The 14,620-nt window shown below is 38.5% G+C and overlaps 1 protein-coding gene across 3 annotated transcripts in view; it reads left to right on the top strand.

Moving 5' to 3' along the window:
- KIF13B (kinesin family member 13B) overlaps window positions 1-14,620 on the top strand; it is a 197,260-nt gene that overhangs the window by 395 nt on the left and 182,245 nt on the right. The window lies entirely within an intron of this gene.

The raw sequence follows: 14,620 nt of genomic DNA, 5'->3' as shown, positions 1-14,620 counted from the left end.
GGAGGCGGCAGGTGCCTGGCGCGCCCTTCCCTCAGCCGCGGCCGCCGTGTGGGGTCCGGCCGGCCCCGCCCCTGCAGTCCGCGACTAAGCGAGAGGGCGGCCCGCGCACCCCGAATTCTAGCTCCCCGCGCCCGCCCGTCGTGCGCGGGGACGCCCCTCCCCTCGCCCGCACCGCGTCCCGGACGCCGCGGGCCCCACGTCCCGGTCCGCTGCCCCTTCCGCCGGCGCTCCCGCCCCGCCCCGGCGCCCTTTCGCCCTCACGCCTCTCCTGCCCTTGCGGGAGGGCGCTCTGGTCCCTCGTCCCGGGCTAGCTTCCTCCTTCCCCAGCCCCTGCCCTTCACCCGTCCCCCGCTTTCTCCTTGCCAGCTGTCAGAGCGGCCCCCGTCCCTTGGATCCTCACCCCTCCATTCTGGTCCGAACGGCCAGGGATCCTGAGGCCCCACGGCTCCGGCCCAGTCACCCCAACCCTGCACTTTTGTGGTCCGCGGCAGGAAAAAATGGCAGGGAATTTGGTTTACTCCTGAGAAAGCACTCAAGTGCAAAAATTCCTCGTCTTGACTTTTCACTTTGTACGTTTAACTGGGCGGTCATAAAGAATTGTAGACTCTGATTGACGTTGTGTAGAAGAGATACCCTTCCACCCCCCTCTTTTTTTTTTGACTGTTGAGATAGTTTTTTGTTTTTGCTTGAAGTCATATTCGTCATCTCTCAACAATAAATAGTTTAAGTGCCAACATTCTTGTGAAATTGTATCTTTCAGACATTCTCTCAATCCTGCAGGGAGGGTAGAGAAAGCAGATAAACCGAGTACATTTAAATCCTCTTTAGACAGTCAGATGGAGTGAAGAGAACCACCAGGAGGTGGGTTGGGTCTTGGCTTTAATGCTTAAGTAGCAGCGTGACTGACTGGGCAAGTAACTTTAAATGAGACATTATATTTGAAAACACTTTCTATACAAGGCTATGTTATTGAGATCACTGTTTTAATCCCAGGAGATGACTTTTCAATTGACAAAAGACGCTTTGCAGCTTGTGTGTTCATACTCAAGTGTTAAGTCTATGTAGAAATTTTGAGTTTTCCAGTTTTTCTTTTTTTGCTGTCTTTTGTATATATTGAGATATACAGATCGGCCAGTTGACAGTATGTTTTGTTGATTTGTCCTTCTTTTCCAAGTTGGTTTATCTCTTCCCTAGGAGTCAGCTCTTTGGAGTTGGTGATTTCTCCTGGCATTGCTAGGTCAGTGTAAGGCTGTCATGTAACATAGAGTTTTGTTTTTTGCTTTTTCCCCTTTCCCTAAAACTTAAATTAGTGCACATTTTGGGTCTTCAGTCTTTCCTTTGACAAAATCAAAGAGTCTTAGAAGCTTTTGTTCTTAGGTGCTCATGCAGCTTTATTCAAGTTTATTAACATTGAAATGATTAAAACAATGAAAAAGCAAGCCATATAAAACACAACTTTATCTGTGACTTGATTCTGAAAGGATGATTTCAGTACATTCTTAAAATTTCCTTTCCACAGAATCTTGGAAATATCAGTGCTAAAAAGATGCTGCTCACCATCACAAAAGACCTATCTCAGATCATTAGAATCCTCCCCACTTCCCCTCCCCTGAAGAATTTCAGTTTTTAAAAAAATTTTTTTTAATTTTTAAAATTTATTTTTGAGAAAAAGAGCGCATGCATGAGTGGGGGAGGAGGAGGGAGAGAGGAAGACACAGAATTTGAAGCAGCAGGTTTTTTTTTAAAGTTTATTTATTTATTTTAAATGAGAGAGAAGGAGGGAGAGCAGGGGAGAAGTAGAGAGAGAGAGAGGCAGAGAATCCCAAGCAGGTTCTGTGCTTGCAGCACAGAGCCTGACATGGGGTTTGAGCTCAGAGAACTGTGAGATCATGACCTGAGCCTAAATCAAGAGTCAGATGCTTAACCGACTGAGCCACCCAGGTGCCCCATGAATTTCAGTTTTTGAGGGGCAGTACTATATAAATTGTCATTAATTAGATTATAATAATTGTTAATATCAGAGTGCCCAGGGACTCATAGAAAATAATTTTCACTATGGAATGGATGTTAGCTGTTCCTTTGGTTGAACTCATTTTAAAATTAAGGTTTAGGGCACCTGGGTGTCTCTGTTGAGTGTCTGAGTCTTGATTTCAGCTTGGGTCATGATCTCATGGTCATAGGATCAAGACCCATATGGGGCTCTGTGCTGGGCATGGAGACTGTTTGGCATTCTTTCTTGCTTCCTCTACTCCTGTTTATGCTATCTCTAAAAACAAACAAACAAACAAACAAACCTCTCCCTTTAAAATTAAGGTTCATACATAGATCCATTACTCTGTAAATGGAAGTGCATTATTTTGGTAATTGCTTCCTCCTTCATTTAGTGCCATCTCTGACCTAGCCTTGTTATTTCCTGAATGCATATAGACTTCTATTTTGTGTGATACCATGGATAAATAAGATTGGTTCTATTTCTGTTTTGTCATGAAGTAGTCATTTATATAAATCTGGAAGTTATGGAATATAGTGTATTGTTACTGTAAAGCCAGTGACTTTTTTTTTTTAAGATTTCATTTTTAAGTAATCCTCACCAACATGGGGCTTGAACTCACAACCCCTACATCAAGAGTTGCATGCTCCACCAACTGAGGCAGCCAGGTGCCCCTAAAGCCAGTGATTTTTAAACTGCTATCTAGAATTTGTTTAAAAAGACTACAATGTAACTATATTCCTTTCCAGTAATTTTGAAAAGAATCATATTACTTTGTCTAATCATTACTTCTGTGAAAATTAGTGCATTAAGTAGTAGTATATAATTATGACAAATAGTTAACTTTTAGTCATAACTGTTTCTTTCATAGCATATTAGTTCAGGAAGCAACCTCAGATATCACTCTTCACAAATAAGAATGAGATGAGAATGGGTTATTAGGATGACGAAGTTTTACTGTATAGATTCTGATGTTTGGAATCATTGGCTACCTTTTGAGGAAAACTGAAATTTGCAGAAAGCTTCTAATATACCATTAAGTTCTTTATGTGGTTCAGTATCTGTTGAGGTGTTAAGGTAGTTAGTTGGTTTATTATTTAGCATTTATCATGGAAGTAAGAGTGTTTCAGTCTTTTTTTTGCTAAATTATATGTGGGTTTGGGAAACAGTTATTCCAACATTAAACACTATGCCCTAGTTCAATAATAGCAAGAATTATAATGGCAAATGAACATTCTTTTGTCAGGAATATTTTTCTTGTTATAACATTACACTAACAAGACAATGTGTAGAAGGGGAAAAATCTGTGACATCCTTCCATTTTCCCAATTCACACTCTTGTTTTCTTATTTCCATTCCAGTTTGTATTCACATGCATATGTAATTTTAGCTGGTTTTAACATTACAACTTTTGATTTTGCTTTCCTTCATCTGAAATATGAACTCAAATGAGCTGAAGAAAAGCTGTAAGCTTGTTTTTGTCATGCTGTCTTGAAGTTCTCTTTGCGGATATTGTTTGTTTTTTCATGTTCATTTCAGACTTGGATAACTCACCTGTAACTCTCGTTGTGTTCCTCCATATACTGTAAGGAACACCCATTCATACATTATTAACTAGTATAATTATTAAATGAACCGAAAAGTTTATAAGCATAATTGATGGCACTAGTGAGATCAGTGACACTCTCCTATTTGGGAATTTGATGTTTTATAACTTCAGATGGTTTAAAAATATTTAATATTTACTGAATGTTTGCCAGATGTCTAGCTTAGATAGTATGGGATCTTATTGCCTTTCTGTAAGAGGTTTCCCATGTTTAAATATGCGTAAGATCAATTACCAAAATAAATACATTTACACCAAAAGTGTTTGGAAAATACCTTTGTCATCTACCTGGCCTAAGGTAGTGAAAAAATTACATTAGATGTTTAGCTGGAGAGAGTAGTGAAATGGATTATTTCAGTTGTTAGAAAACATGGATAATCAATTTATTTCAACAGGTGTTTCTCAAGGGTTTATTTTGCACTTTATAGTACTTAATACAGTGAAAGGCTCAAAGACACAAAGAAGAATATACTGATAGAAGTCAGTGCTTAAGGAAATCGTAGTCTAGAATCTCAGTGGAAAAATTGTTGTGTAGCTATTAAGAATGATAACAATGCACATCATTTAACAAGGAAGACTGTTTTCCGTGTTAGCAGAAAAACCAGAATTTAAAACAGAATGTGTAGCTGTATTCTGTTAATTTTATTACTGTGTAAAAATGTAAACAGGAATGGGCAAAGGCTAGAAAGAAAACATGAAAAAATGAAATTGCTTATTCTTGTTGGGAGAATCTTATATCCTAAAAACGCTTAGTGTTTACTAGTATTGTGATATTCAGCTTTCTAAAGTATGCTTCATGGTTCATGCTCATGAAGAAATAGCCGTCCAGTGAAAAGATAAGATTAAAAGGTAAACAAGCACCTATCACCGATTGCCAGGTGAGTGATCTGGCAATACAGGAGTTCAGAGGAGTGAAAGGTCCCTGGAAGCCTGGTGATCAGGGAAGGATTCTCTGGGCAGGGAGAACCTTGATTAGACTTGGAGGGAGGAAGCTTATGATTGGAATGGGGGCATGGTAGGAGGGGAGGGGAGAGCGTTGGGTCTTTGAGGAGGAAGTGTGGCCTGAGAGCAAAGGCACAGAGACAGGAATGAACCAGACAAGTATAGGCCGCAGAGACAGGATAAGCCTGCCAGAAGGGTGAGATTAGAAAGGTAGAGTGGAATTGCAGGGAGCCCTGAGTGCTGGCTAGGCCCAGAAGTCCGGATTAGGGTGGCTTGTCCCTGTGCTCTGTTTAGCTCTGTAGAACTTTGCATGGATCTTGGACACAAGCATGAAGGAGGAAGGTTGCCAGGTCTCAGAGCAGGATCAAAAGTCCAGGTAGATGCCTGATTCAGAGCACAGCTGGGCAGCATTTAAGAGCGGGTTGTGAAAATGAAGCCATGTGAATAGGAAGAGTAAGGAGGTCGGTCAAAACTTAGGTAAGCAGTCATGACTCAGAAGACAAGGTGAAACTACAAGGTGACAATGAGGAAGTAGGGAGCTTAGAGAACACGCTGGCGGTCTGTGAAGACACAGGTGATCCTTAGGAAATGAAGGGGCAGGATAGCAAGAAAATTCTGATACAGGAAGGTGGCTTTGACCCTCAGGACATTGGTGGTCTCAGGGAGATAAATGACACTGGAGTTGAGGATGGCTGTGGATGGAAATTTCTGACATACTTTCTAAAACAGAAGATCCTTGTTTTCTGGCATCTGCTTGATATGCTAATGGAGAATGAGACACACGTCTCTTACAACATTGTTTTGTTTCTACTGTTCACTCAGTGACTGAAATTGGGATTTATACATACAGGGCCACTGGCTTTTGGGGAAGAAAGTACAAGTTTACATGATAAAATAAAATAAAAACTTGTTTGAGTTGACATTTACTTTTACCCCTCACCTCCATAAAACAATGACTAATATCCATCTTTTCCAGTCCTTCAGGTCTGAAGATGGAGGAAACCACTGACAAAACTATTCATTAAGCAGATGAATGGAGATGTTTATTGAGTAGAAATGGATTGTTATTGATCTCTTGGCTTGCTGATCAGGTTCCCCTTATGTTCAACAGAGCATATTAAAAAAAACAACTTGGCAAAGATGAGCAGTGTAATTTATGGGAAAGTATGTGAAACTAATTGATCTCTGGGACACGAATCCATGACTTAATTGGTACTGGCCATGAGCCTTTGAGTGCTCTAGATATCTTTATTTTTTTTAAATTTATTTTTGAGAGAGAGAGAGAGAGACAGAGAGACAGAGAGCAAGTGGGGGAGGGACAGAGGGTCTGAAGCAGATTCCTTGCTGGCAGTAGTGAGCCAGATGTGGGGCTCGAACTTCAAATCGTGAGATGATGACCTGAGCCGAAGTCAGATACTCAACTGACTGAGCCACCCAGGTGCCTCTGCTGTAGATATCTTTAAAAGATGATATTAGCGCATTCAATATGCGTTGATTAAAGAAAAGAATAATAGGTGCTCCTTTTTGAGAGCTTTCTGTTTGGGAGGTACAGCGTTCAGTACTTTGTATATTTTATTTTATTCTTTGAACAAAACTTTGAAAGGTAGTTTATAGAATTATCATTTAACAGAATCTCAGACAGGGGTAAGTAAACTTACCAAGAATAACAATACCAGTATTTTGGAGCCTGTATTTCACCTAATTTGCCATTGAAGCCTGTGCTTTTACTGCTATATTGGACATAATAATCTTTAAAGAGACCTTGCATTTTTGAGTTTATGTAATTTTCAAGGATGTGCAGGATATATGAGAAGCAGGAGTCATGATCTTTGACCAAAGGAACTGTCTTGTTTGTAATAAGAGATGCATACACAGGTGAATCAATTACAAGAATATTTGTACACAGTGATGCTAGAGCATTATGAATTAAAGAAATGGGGGTGGGACTTGAGAATAGTTAGGACTGAGTTGAAAACAGTGGGCAGGGAGAAGCATGGCAGGTGGCATACATAACGTAAGTTGTTGGAATTTATGTATTTTTCTTCTGCTCATAAGCTAAATAATTAGCTAGTTAACAGTTTCATGGATATTGGGAGAAGACATAGGACTTCTGGGTTCGTGGACTTATTCATGGCATAGCAGGCATTGTGAGTCCCTCCCCTCCCTGGCCAGTCCCACAGGGTTGTTGTGGGGTGTCCAGATGGATGCTGTGCAAGCAGTCGGTTTGCAGTGCATCTGAGGAACACGCGGCTTGGGGAATCCATTGTTTTAAGTGGTAAGCAAGCCTGCTCTTTGTCCTGAAGGACAGCCTTGTCCCTCAGAGTTGCTGACTGCAGACACATTCCCGACAGAGGTGTTGGGTAACGAGCGCTTATGGCTTAGCTCATACCACCAGCAAGACCATGTCAAGATGGCAGTAAAGTGACTGATACTTAGGAAATACAGGAAGACTGCAGAGCTTCTTGTTTAGATTATTTAGATGGCTAAGTGAACAAATGTTGGGATAATTAATTGACATCACAAGTATAGGAGAAGCCGGTTTTAGGGTGGAGGTGTAGGAAATGATGAGTTCTGTTCTTGGGCATTCAACAATATTTAGTCAGTGCTGCCTACTGCACCTACGACTATGAATAAGATATTGTCCATAGGTAGAAGAAACTGTTAGGTGTTTGCAGTGCAGTCAAGTGGGTGGATCCATAAGGCTGTTGCATAGCAGTTGGAACCTAAGGAACTGGAGATATGTATAGATTTGGGGGCCACTACTATGGATAGAAGATAGAATACCAAATTAAGGTGTGTGTGAAGGAGGAGGTCATAGAGGCCAAGAGGAGAAACATAGGTAGAGGCAGATAGAAGTAATATGGAACCGAGAGAGAAAATGTGTCAAAGAATAAATGGTCAGTAGTCAGATATCACAGGAATGGCATGTATGATAAAGGCATATATGAATTGTGTTTAGTGGTCTAGGCAACATGCAGTCAGTGGTAATTTTTAGAAGAATGATTTTGACTGAATGAATTAATTAGTGTTGGTGTATTGATAGTAGGCAGAGATATAAGTGGGTTGTCAATATGGTGGAAGTGAGTATATGTGAATATTCTTTCAAGAAACTCCATTTATGAAAAATTTTTTAAGTAGTCTTCATGCCTAATGTGGGGCTTGAACTCACGACCCTGAGATCAAGACCTGAGCTGAGATGAAGAGTCAGATGCTCAACTGACTGAGCCACTCAGGTACCCATCAAGAAACTCCATTTAGAAGGGAAGGGTAGAATGGTATCTGGAGGTATACCTAGGAACAGACCTTTTTTTCCCTTTGAGTTTGAGAGATGTTTGAGCCTTGTTGTAGACAGAGAGAAAAAGCCAAGAGAGAAATTTTTGAAATATGGGAAGAAGAGGATAATTATATAATGGGAAAGCCCTGGAGTGCTTAATTTTCTTGATGAGGTAGATTGGGAGGTTGTTATTTGAGAGTAAAAAGGATTGGTTTGGGATCTTCAGAGTAATGTTTAGAAATTTGATTAAAGGACTCTAACCATATTTTATATCTATTGAGGGCAGTGGGGTCATTCTAATTTTTTGAGATATAATTCACACATCAAAAGTGTATAATTCAGTGCTTTTAGTGTTTTTTCAGAGTTCTGTAACCATCACCATTATCCAACTGCAGAAAAAATTCATCATCCCAAAGAGACTCTGTCCCCACTAGCAGTCACCGTCCACCCCCTGACATCCTCCATCCCCCAGCATACACCCATCCCTCTCCCCTGTCCCTGGCATCCATTGTTCTACTTCTTATCTCTATGGATTTGCCTATTCTGAACGTTTCATGTAAATGGAATCATGTAGTACGTGAACTTCTGTATCTGACTTTTTTCACTTGGCATAATGTTCAGGGTTTATCCATTGTTGTAGCATGAGTCAGTACTCATCTTGGCACCCTGTTGAAAATCAATTGACTATAGAATTTAAGAGTAAGGTATAATTATCTTTTTAGGAATGTGACTGGTAGGTAAAGGGAAGTACATTTATATTTCTGAGTAGTATATGTGATTTGGAAATTCTTAATGTTTGGAGAATTAGAGAACAGGTTGGTAAATGGGCAACTCAGAATTATTTTATTCACACTGAGAATGATACATTTCCTCAGATGCTACATGAGTTATGTAAAGGGAGTGTCCCAGACCCTGCCTGTCTTTCACTGTGATGTCATTGAGGAATGAGCCATAGTTGATTTGTGCATTGAAGAAAGACTTGTTTCAAGTGATTGTTCACTTTTACAGGGTGACTAATTTGCTGGCTCAGTAAGCTGAATTGTCAGCTGTTAATATTTTAATATATTCATCTTGAGGAACTTGACCTAGAAAAGGATCCTGTTTGGGAAATAATGTGGGATCTTTAATGTTATTAGACTAAATTTCTCCTTTTTTTAAGGACTCCTGGATATATCCAAGCATTCATGGCTCTAAGTATGATAAAACTTCATTAGTCATGACATAAACTTATGGTATTACTTAACTTTAAGATCACTCTGGTTTTTTTTATTGGTTTTCAGACATAGTACTAATTAAATCCCAATCTCATTATTATAGACTTCACTAGGAATAAATTGTTGTCCATGTGTTACTTACTATAATAGTGGTGAGTATTTAGTGCTATTTTTTTTATTGTGGTAAGTATGTATGACAAAATTTACCATCTTAAACCATTTTTAAGTGTGAAGTTTAGTGGCATTAAGTTGTTGTGCAACTATCACCACTATCCACCCCTAGAACATTTTTATCTTGTAAAACTGAAACTGTACCCATAAAACTCCCCCGTTGACTCCTAAGCCCAGCCCCTCGCAGCTGCCATCTTACTTTCTATCTCTATGAATTTCATTAGGTACCTCTTATAAGTGGAATCATATAGTATCTGGCCTGTTACAACCAGTTTATCTCATTTGGCATACTGTCTTCAAGGCTCATCCACGTTTTAGCAGAATTTTATTGCTTTTTAAGGTTGAATAATATTCCATTGAATTATACCACATTTTTTTTTCATTCGTTGTTGGACACTTGGATTGTTTGTACCTTTTGGGTATTGTGAATACTGCTATGAACATGGGCATACTTTAATGCATTTTTGCATAGACAGCTCATAGAAGCTAGGTCCTTATCTTTTTAATCTATGTATTGTTTCAAACTAAGAGCAAGCTATTTCTCTTTTGAATTTTTGGTAGGTGTTTTAAAATTTTTTAAAAATTTTTAAAATTCACATTAAATTTATGGCCTAAACTTGTTACTGTTATTTAACTACTGCTTACTTTCTAAGCAGTATAGATCAAGAAGTCTTAAATGGAGAATGTGTCATCTTTATAATCTTGTTGCAATATAATTGAATTCAACCGACTAGTAGCATTTGATGGTACTCTAGGTATAGTATTTTATATTAAATGTTTTTCATATATCTGATTCTTAAACTCATTTCAAATCTTACAGCTTTTATTTGCTTGGGTGTGTGTTTTAGATGTTCCACCCATATTCTAAACAGTATTGTGAAAAGTCTTGTCTTAATATCTATTCATCAACTAAAATAATCAGAGTGGGAATTTTGTTTAATTAAAAACTGAGCTAATGAGGGGCACCTGGTGGCTCAGTCAGTTTAGCTTCCGACTTCAGCTCAGGCCATGATCTTGTGGTTTGTCAGTTCAAACCCTATATTGGACTCTGTGTTGATAGTTCAGAGCCTGGAGCCTGCTTCAGATTCTGTGTCTCCCTTGCTCTCTCTGCCCCTTCCCTGTTTGTGCTCTGTCTTTCTCTGTCTCTCAAAAATAAATAAACGTAAAAAAAACAACACTTGAGCTAATGAAGTAAAGAGTTGCATATATTTTAAAGGCCACCTTTAATGGGTGTTCGATATAGGGACATTTGTAAGTGTTGCAGTCTTGAGGACAAAATGAATTTAGGTTGGATATTAGTTACTAGGTGACTCTGTGTATTCTGTAGGATTTTCCAGGTACTGGTTCCTTCATGATGCCATTTAATGCTTCAAAATTGTTAGTTGGAATTATCTACTGAAGTCATGAGGCAGAAAAGGGAGGAGCAGTGAAGAGGATAAGGAAAAAGCATACAACTGTTGAAGGAAAATGTTTGGATCCCTTCTTAATTCAAGATCATTTGAAATGAATGTAGAGCACTTAGAAAATATTGGATTTAATTTTTCAGGCATGCATTCTAATGTGCACTTTTGCATGCAGAATTATACATGCAGCTCCTTTGCTCAGACCAAACTCTTTTGCAAGACAGTAATAACTAACTTTGTGGTGGGTGGTGAGACAGTAGATTCTGAGTCACAGCACAGTTTCCATAGGGTCAATAATGCATTCGTGTATAATATAGATTTGACTGTAAGGGGCCAGCCAATACAGTGTGGTCAGATACCATTAAGGAGTGGTATTAACAAAGTATGATGATTACAAACTTTCTTGAGCTCTGGGCCTGTAGACTTTAGTGCCATTTGACCACAGTGGAACATTTACCCCTTTGGGATTAGTCTTCCACACCTAGCTCTGTAGTTTTCCTTTCAGTTTTCTTTGCTTAAAAATGTGTTGGCTAAAAGAAAGACTACTAAATTTTTTATACTTCTAGAATACAGCTTTGAGAATAAATGTAGAATAACCAATATAAGTAAAATTGTGGCAGGTACAGGAAGGGAAATCTTTGTTTTGCTTTTTTAAAAAAAAAATTTGTCTCAGTTATGTAAGTTAAAATGAAAAAAAATAAATGACCTTTCCTGGCAGTGGAAATACTCTTAAGTTATAATGAGATGACATTGACATTTGGCCAAGGTTCTTTGGGAAATACAAAATAGCTCCAATGCAGTTTAGCTCCTTTCTTTAGGGCTTATCTTTTGATAATAGCAATAAGGCAAACAAACAGTTTCATACTTTGGGTGAGAAAAGTATAAGAACATAAAAATATGAGAACATAAACATGCTGGGATCTATACCTAAAAGATAGCTTTATTGAGATATAATTCACATGTCCTACAATTCAGCCAATCCGGTGGTTTTTATCACCTGCAGTTATCAGCATAATCAATTGTAGTACATTTCCTATCCCCAAAAGAAAACTATACCCATGTAACAGTATGATGACTACAGTTAGTGATACTGTATTGCATATTTGAAAGTTGCCAAGAAAGTAGATCATAAAAGTTCTTATAATGAGAAAGATTTTTTTGTAATTTTGTATGATGACAGATGTTAATTAGACTTTTGTGGTGAGCATTTTGCAATATACATAAATATGGAATCATTTTACATGTTTTACGCGTGAAACTAATATACTGTTATATGTCAATTATACCTCAATTACAAAAACCCCCACTATACCCATTAGCAGTCACTCCCCAGTCATAGGCAATAACTAGTCTATTTTCTGTCTTGGTTTGTCTGTTCTGGAGATTTCAAATGAATAGAATCATAAAACGTGATATTTTGTAACTGACTTCTTTCAGTTCGCACAAGCTTTGTTCATGCTGTGTAGTATGTATCAGTACCTTTTCCCTTTTAATTGCCAAATGTTCCATTTTATGGTTATACTAAATTTATCCATTTATTAGTTGGTGGACCTTTGGATTGTTCTACTTTTTGGCTGTTGTGAATAGCCAAATACTAGGGTTATGAATACTTGTGCACAAGCTTTTGTGTGGACCTAGATTGTCATTTCCCTTGAATATATATAGGAGTGGAATTGCTGGGTCATATGCCAGCTCTCTGTTTAACCTTTCGAGGAGCTGCCAGACTGTTTTCCAAAGTAACCGCACCATTTTACATCTGCGTTAGTAATGTATGAAGGTTCCAATTTCTCCACATTCTCATTAACACTTGTTATTATCTATCTTTTGACTAAAGTTATGCTAGTGGGCATGAAATGGTATCTTGTTTTACTTCTGATTTACATTTCCCAATGTGTAATGCTATTGAGCATCTTTTCTTCTGTTTATTGTCCATTTTTGTATCTTTTTTTGAGAGATGTCTGTTCAGGTCATTGCCCACCTAAAAATTGGATTATTTGTCTATTATTGAGTCATAAGAGTTCTTTATATTTTCTGATGCAAGCCCCTTATTAGATATATAATTTACAAATATTTGCTCAATTCTGTGGGTTGTCTTTTTACTCTTTTGATGGTGTCCATTGAGGTACAAAAGATTTTCATTTTGATGCTGTCTAGTTCATCTATTTTCTTCTTTTGCGTTTGTGCTTTTGGTGTCTAAGAAACTATTACCTAACCCAACATCATGTGCATTTACTCTTATGTTTTCTTTTCTTATAAGTTTTAATAGTTTTAGCTCTTCCACATTTATGTCTATGATCTATTGGGATTCGTTTTTGTATATGGTGTTCATTCTTTTTGTGTGTGGATATTCAGTTGTCTCACCACCATTTGCTAGAGAGACTGTAGTTTCCCCACTGGATTGTCTTGTCACAGTTGGCTGGCTATAAATGTGACAGTCTATTTCAGGACTGTCTGTTCCATTAATCTACATGTCTGTCCTTCTGTCCTTATAGTAGTACCACACTGCCTTGATTACTGTACCTTTGTAGTTACGTTTGACATTGGTCAATGTGGTTTTTCTACTTTTTTTTTTTCAAGACTATTTGGCTATTAATGTTCTTTTTAAAATTTTTTTTAATGTTTTATTTACTTTTGAGAGAGACAGACACACACACACTGCATGAACAGGGGAGGGCCAGAGAGAGAGGGAGACACAGAATCTGAATACAGGCTCCAGGCTCTGAGCTAGCTGTCAGCACAGAGCCTGATGCGGGGCTTGAACCCACGAACCGTGAGATCATGACCTGAGCCAAAGTGGGATGCTTAACTGATTGAGCCATCCAGGCACCCCTGGCTATTACTGTTCTTATGCATTTCTTTATAGTTTTAGGATTACCTTGGTAATTTTTGTTAAAAAAAAAAAAAGCCAACAAAGCTAACTTGGATTTTGATAGGAATTATCTTGAATCTTGTAGACCAATTTGGGATATATTGTCATCAGTAGTAAGTTTTTCAATTCATGAATATAAAATAACTTTCTATATATGTAAGCCTTGAATTTCAACAGTGTTCAGTGTTTTGGAATTTTCCTTGTACAAGTCTTGTACAATTTTTTTTTTTTTAGAAAGAGAGCACAAGTGGGGGAGAGGTGCAGGGGGGAGAGAGAGAGAGAGAGAGAGAGAGAGAGAGAGAGAGAGAATGAGAATGAGAGAGAGAATGAATCTTAAGCAGGCTCCACGCTCAGCATAGAGCCCTATGTGGGGCTTGAGCCCACCACCCTGGGATCATAATCTAAGCTGAAACCAAGAGTTGGATGCTCAACCAACTGAGTCACCCAGGTGTCCCCGTCTTGCACTTCTTTTAAATTTATTCCTAAAGATTTAAATCTTTTTGATGCTATTATAAATGAAGTTGTTTTCTCAACTTGTTTCTGGGTTTTTTATTGCTGGTGTATCGAAACACAATAGCTTTTTGTTTATAGTATTGATGTTGCATCCTACAAACTTTGCAACACCTGTTTATTCTAATAGTTTTTAAATGGGTTCCTTAGGATTTTCCTTTTTAAAGTTAATTAATTAATTAATTGAGAGAGTGCGAGTGGGAGAGAAGAGCAAAAGGGGGGGGAGAGGGAGGGAGGGGAGGGAGGGAAGGAAGGAGAGAATCTTAAGCAGGCTCCGTGTTCATCACAGAGCCTGACACGGGGCTCCATCCCAGGACCCTGACCCAAAATCAAGAGTCTGATGCTCAACTGACTGAGCTACCCAGGCAGCCCTGATTCCTTAGGATTTTCTGTCTACAAGACCATTGCAAGTTAGAGGTAGTTTTACTACTTTCTTTCTAATCTGGATCCTTTTTGTGTGTTTATCTTGCCTACCTGCTCTGACCAGAACTTCTAGAACAATGTTGAACTGAAGTTGCAGTCATAGAACATCCTTTTGGTATTCCTGATGTTAGTCTTTCACCATTAAACATGGTACTAGCTGCAGGCTTTTGTAGATGGCCTTTATCAGGTTGAGAGGTTCCCTTCTGTTCCTAGTTTGT

This window comes from Suricata suricatta, chromosome 1, assembly GCF_006229205.1.
Source record: "Suricata suricatta isolate VVHF042 chromosome 1, meerkat_22Aug2017_6uvM2_HiC, whole genome shotgun sequence".
NCBI classification, from domain to species: domain Eukaryota; kingdom Metazoa; phylum Chordata; class Mammalia; order Carnivora; family Herpestidae; genus Suricata; species Suricata suricatta.
The sequence above is the reverse complement of the archived record's forward strand: the minus strand, read 5'-3'. Positions and strand labels throughout refer to the sequence as shown.